The sequence below is a fragment of the Chenopodium quinoa genome, unplaced genomic scaffold (genome assembly GCF_001683475.1).
Source record: "Chenopodium quinoa cultivar QQ74 unplaced genomic scaffold, ASM168347v1, whole genome shotgun sequence".
In the NCBI taxonomy this organism is placed as follows: Eukaryota; Viridiplantae; Streptophyta; class Magnoliopsida; order Caryophyllales; family Amaranthaceae; genus Chenopodium; species Chenopodium quinoa.
Window position 1 is genome coordinate 13,209 of NW_018743644.1, and position 6,604 is coordinate 19,812.

The following is a 6,604-nucleotide window of genomic DNA, read 5'->3' on the forward strand; positions in this document are numbered from 1 at the left end:
AGCGTGCACCTAAACGGAAGCGTGATCCTGAAGTGCAGGAGGCAGATATTGGAGATGATGATGAAGATGTTGGAGGAATACCTTATGCATCATCTGTAGACGCTGTCATGCTTGAGAGTATCGTTGTGCAACAAATGCTTAAGCGGAGGAGGCCAGACATATTCACTGATGATGTTATGAGTGATATCCGAGAGAGTGCACAGTCTATAATAGACGCTCGTAATGAGGAGGAAGGTACTAATTGTACTTTAAATTCTTTGATTTACAATATGGTATTTTTCTCGTAGTTTATATTTTATGCTCATATACCTTTTTTATTATTGTTTATGCTCTGTTTTTATTACATCAGTAATTGCCTATCTATATATCGGTAATAACTTATATTGGTTGAACTCATGTAATGTATTCTTTGTTTAACACATCACTTAATATGCAATGACATAACAAAAATCGGGGTATTACCTAACATTTTTAATACTAGCAATTACAAAAAACTAATTGCTTGAAAGTTGTTAATTAAGGTATATATCTCAGAGTTAATATGTTATGACCATATACCTTGTTAATTATTGCCTATACTATGTTTTTATTAAATACGTTATTGACTATATATATGTCGGTAACTACCTACGTTGGTTGAACACTTGTTATCTACTTTTTATTTATCACATTCCTTAATATAAATGACTTATCATAAGTCGGGTTCTTGCCTACTTTTTCAAATACTAGAAATTAAAGAAAAATATTTGTATATCTTTTGCGCATTCATTGTTTTAAAGTTGGTGATTAAGGTATTTATCTCAAAGTTCATATGTTATGACAATATACCGTGTTGATTATTGCCTATAACAAATTGGTAATTGCCTATCTTAATTTTGGTAATTACATATAATGGTTAAACTCATTTTATATACTTTCTGTTTCACACATTAATATGATATGACATGTTATACCACTTATTATTACCTATATTTTGATACTAACAATTTAAGAAATATAACTGTATTATTTTTGTTGGTTGTTTGAAAGGTGCTGATGAAGGTGGTGAAGACACTGGGAGAGGAAACAGACCTGTTGCTGACGAATATGATTCTGATTCTGGAAATGCTAGCTTTGGTGATGATTAAGCTACCGACTTCTGTGTAGTTTGCTTTATTTATTATTTTATGACTTGGATATCGACTATTATGGAAAGGTGTCTATAACTGGGAACTATTAGTTTTTGCACTCTGTTTTGTGCTGCTTCAAGTGCGATGTGAAGACAATTTAACATCATTTGTGCTGTAGTTATTAAAAGATTTTTGCCCATTTGTGGCAAAATTTTACTGATGGTATGTAATTAACTTATTAAGTACTTAAGTGTGGTATGTTTCTTTTCTTCAACACCAAAAAAAAAGTGTGGTATGTTTCTACATTATGAGGTTACTTACCAAATTCAATTAAAATGTGTTATGTATGAAACATGATATCCCCATCTTATATCTTCAAATGGACATATAATTCTTCCATTATTTCTTCAACTGATTATATATGCTCATTGATTATGGACTTATTGATAATTACCAATTTTCCAATGATAACTCTATGTATAAAAGGCATAATTGAAAGTAATTGGTAGGCATCAATGCAGCAACTGCTTTTTTAGAATTTAAATCACTTAAATAATATTTATCATTAACAAAAGCCCAACAAGTGATTACATATGAGTCATATTCTACTGAATTTTTCATTAGGTAAATCATTCAATAATATTTGACCACAAAAATAGTCCATGACATAACCAACGCAAACAAAGTTGCTATTGTGTATGCAATTTGTTTGTTCTTCTCCGTATTTGATTGACATAACTTGCTTTTCAATTGGAATATTTGTTCATGAAATTGTGACTTTTTAACCTTCACTTTGTTTAGCTTTGATTGAGGTTTAAATAGGTTGTTAAACTACTACCCTAATCAAATTAATCATTTATATTACCTAAACTTACACCAAACCACTAGGGAAGACACTAATTCAACATCAATATTCACTAATCCAAGAGTAAAAAAAGGATTGTTTTGTAGGTTTTTTGAGTAAAGAGCACTAAAACTACAAATAAGCAAAGAAAACGATGATTAAATTGAAGGGAGAATTACGTTAGGGATACGGGGGTGTCAAATATGATTAGTAAGAGGGGAATAATAATGATTATCATGAAAACATGCCAAAGAACACAAGATTCTACCTAAACAATTCATTCTCATGCAATAGTCTAGGCAAATCAATGAAAGAGGTCTATACTAATAAGGATCATTCTCATGCATCCTATTAGTTACAATCAAATCAAGAGAATAAAGGAGCACAATCTATAAAACTCCACTTTAATAACTCATTCTCATACAATCATTAAAATAGAGATGATCTTAATCTAGTTCAAATCACTTTCATGCATTTAAACTAGAAAACATCAAATAAAGTGCAACAATAATATCAAGTTGTCAGAAATCATGTCTTTTATCAATTTATGGCATGAGTTCAATCCAACCATCATCATTCATCCAATATCAACAAATATTTTCCACCCCCTTCCTCTAGCTAAGAAATTAGCCTACAAAAGAGAGATTAAACATAATATCAAAACTAGAAACAAACTCAAGAAACTCTAAACAAAACATGATTAAGAACAATGAAATCAATAATAACTAGATGAACTAATAAGATTAACAAAAATAAGTACCAAATAATCAAATAAATAAATCTAAAATAAAGGATTAGAGATTACTAAAGAAAGGATTAATGAAAGATGAAAACATGAAGTGTTGCTTAATTGAAGATTAAACTTGACCAAAGTTGAATACAATAAAGGAAACTTGAGTAATGATCCACTTTCTCTCTCTAGTTTAAGCTATAATTCTAAAATTAGACTAAGTAAAACTCATTACATTAAAACGTTCTAAAACAGGACTTATATAGTCCGTACACAGGTGGCTGAAGTCGACAAAAGGTTAGACCGAACATAGGTAGGTTCGGTCGAACATTAGGGTAGGTTCGGCCGAACCATGGGTAGGTTCGGTCGAACCTCCCTACTTCTGGTTCGGTCGAACTTTTGGGGTTCGACCGCTTCTTCAAAATGCTGGAATCTAAAAATTTTTTGCTTCCAAAGTTCGGTCGAACCTTGTGCAGGTTCGGTCACACCTAAGGTTCAACCGAACCTTTCTTGAGTTCGACCTTACCTCCTCTAGAACTTGCTTTCTTCAGCTCCAATTCGACTTAATCCTTCTCCTCTTTGAAGACCTCGGTTCCTACAAAACACGAGCATGGAAATAAAAGTATAGAGTAGAAAAAATCTAAGAAAAAGGAAGATAAAAGAGAAGGGAAAGGAGAAAACAAAACTAAGGTAATAATGCTTAGAAAAGGGCCAAACAAGTGCAAATGAGGGGAGAATCCTTAGAGAAAAAAGGATAAAAGAGTGGCATAAATGCCACTCATCAAAATCCCCCACACTTGCCTCTTGCTTTTCCTCAAGCAAGGAAAACTAGAACAAAAAGACAAACACAACAAACATAAAATGACAAGGTTTTAGAAAAACTAATCAAGCCTTAAGGTAAGAAATGCTCCATTTGGACTCACACGAAAATAAATGCACCAAAGAATACTTACCTTTGTCAATTCAAAATAGGGAAAACACGTTCTAAGATTCTGAAGATTGAAAGAGACAAACCTGAGCTAAGCATAGAGAACTAATGATTTCATTCTCCGCCCTAGCCCCAACCAAGACGGTCCGCGTTCTCTCCACTAGCTTCCATTCATCCCTTAGTTAGCTTCTCATGATTTCTCGAGGGAACAGGAAAAAGAAATTTTATGAGAAATCAAAAGGTCATCACGACATCTCAATTATGCGTACTCTCTCCATAGGGTTGAAATCTATCTCCCTCCACCGGTCTTTGACCTCGCCCCTCTAAAGTCCAAGGGTCTTAACTAGGGTTGTAATGTCATGGCTAAGGGTTAAGGTTGGGAATCAATTTGAAAATTTTGGTGGAAAATCCTAAGCGAAGCAAAAAAGTGGCCATCTCTCATGAACAACCTAAGAATTGAACCTAAACTCAAACTACAACCTTCAATACAAACCTCACAACATTAGTTCATCCCTTTTCATCATTCATTCATTTTTCATCATTTTTTTATTTTATTTTAATTTTTTTTTTGAAAACTTCACTTGGTCTTCTTGAATTGCATCTTTCTTCTCAAGCCTTTTTGCATATTCTTTTCATGTTCAACTTTCAAAACTATACTTGAACCAATTTACAAAATTTTCTTGCTCATATCCAACAATCTCAAAACTCAAACCTCACAAGCCAATGCTTCACTAACTACAAGGGTCGGTAAGACATAGGCCGATAAGTTAGTAATATGGTAAATTCAGAAAGGGAAATAAGGCTCAAATTGGTTAGCAAGTAAGTTGATGCAAAAATGAAAACCAAATTTGTAACAAAACACAAGGAAAACAAAGAAAAATGAAAAAGCCCCTTTCCTCCTCTAGAGTTGCTTGGTCACGATCTCGAGAGCTAGAAGCCAACACAAGGATTAAGATACGCATAGTAAAGGATTCTAAATGCCTCTCAACAAGAATGATGAAGGCTTCAACAATATTAAACGTCATAAGGGGTGGGAAGTAAGAAAATACCAACTAAAGGTAATCCTATCCACTATAGAGAGCAACACCATCTTACCACTTTCCGGTGAGCTAGGGGTTCAAACGTCCTCAAAAGTTCTTAACCGTGCTACCTTAGCTTAAAATGTGTCTAACTCAACCCTAAGAATTCTCAAACCGTGTAAACCCTCATCAACTTGGAAGATAAGCATTCAAAGACACATCATCATGAGAGGCAAACCAATCCAAATGAATGATCATATTCCAAATCAAAAATCATTTCAACTTAACATAGTCATGTTTGTAACACAAAAAGGGGAAAACAAAACAAAAGGAGGAAGAAATAAAAAAGGTTCACAAACGAGGCATATGATCCAAATAAATCCCAATCGTCATACAAGTGATCGTTCGATAACAACATCAACGATCCCAGGTTCCATAGAACCAGAAGCAAACACCCTCAAACCATTCAACTTCTTCCTAAGCTAAACCTAAACTAAACACCCAAAGAAAAGAAAATAGAAGAGAGGGAAGGTCTCACCAAACGCCGCTTGAAATGGAAGACAACATAAATCATACAATCTCACCAAGGAGCTCGAGTTGCCCCTTAACTTCCTTCGTCTCCATTTCCAAGCTTGAAAGCGAGCCTAAAACAAAAGAAACTACTAAGATAAAACAAGAATAAAGAAAAAAGTTAATAAACAAAGGAGACTAAAGCTATAAACAAAAGGAAGAAATAAAAAAAAGGCTATCTATAAAGTTTGGATTAAGGGAGTTTGGATTGTCGGGAATTTGGATTTTTCCTTGGGAGCATCTCTGTCTACACAAAAACTCAAAAACTCATCAAATTATCAATAAAAATCATCATAAAAACATCATCATTATCATAAAAAAATCATCATCATCATCAACAAATCATCGTAATCATCATCAACTACAACAAAACCATTATCCTCAATGGTCCTCCTCATGCACAAGCTACTATCCTACCACACTACCCTCCTATGTACACCTCAACCAACCAATGGAACATCCTCCCCCACACTAGTCTTTTGCACGTCCAGAGTAAAAGTTAAAAACGAGAAATTCCGGGGGGGGGGGAAGGTAAGGGAACCCTCATCTCGGGTTCCTATTTCCTTTCTCACTAGGGGGGTTAACGAAATCAAACCCAGGAGTATCCATGAATGGGTGGAGAGGTTGGTTAAAATGCTCATAAGGCCACCCCTTGTCACCCCAACCACCATCAAAAGGGTTTGGGGTGGATGTAGATGCCGGGTCATAGGCCGGATTACATCCACCCGAGCGATAAGGATCATAGGTAGGGTGCCAATACGTTGGGAAGGGTCGATGGGACCTTCCCAATAGGGGTAGTCATTGGGGGTAGGGTTGTTGGGGTTATATGGGTCCTAATGTGGAACTGGACGCTCTTGAGGAGGGTGGTAGGGATAGTTAACATAGGGCGCTTGAACGCCCGCTTGCAAAGGATTGTCATAATTCATCCTTCCGTAGTATCCCCATTGTTCAATGGAAGTTTGGTTATCATAGCGGATATCCTCGAGGGTACTACGGAGGAAATTCATATCAAATGGAGGAAGGGGAGAAGAAGAAGATGCCTCACCTCCCCCACTAAAGGGGGGAGGGACTGGTTGCTCCGGGTGGTGGACCGGTTGAGGATGTGGAATAGCACCCCGGGTTTGGTTCCTCCTCAACTCGTCAGGGATGAACTGCCGGGTGATCCTCCATCTTAGAGGATCGGAATGGTCCACTGAAGTGAGATCGGGGTCCGAAAGGAAACACCATTCTTCTTTTTTATCCACCAAGAGGATAAAATTGCGTTTGTTGGTTGTGTAGTTGATGATGCGTTGTTGACGGAGAGCGATGATGGAGAGAGCATAAGGAGGACACCCTTCGGCCGCTTCCTATCTGTTTTGGAGCATGTAGGGGAGAAAATCGATTTGGTCCTTGTAGGTCCCATCC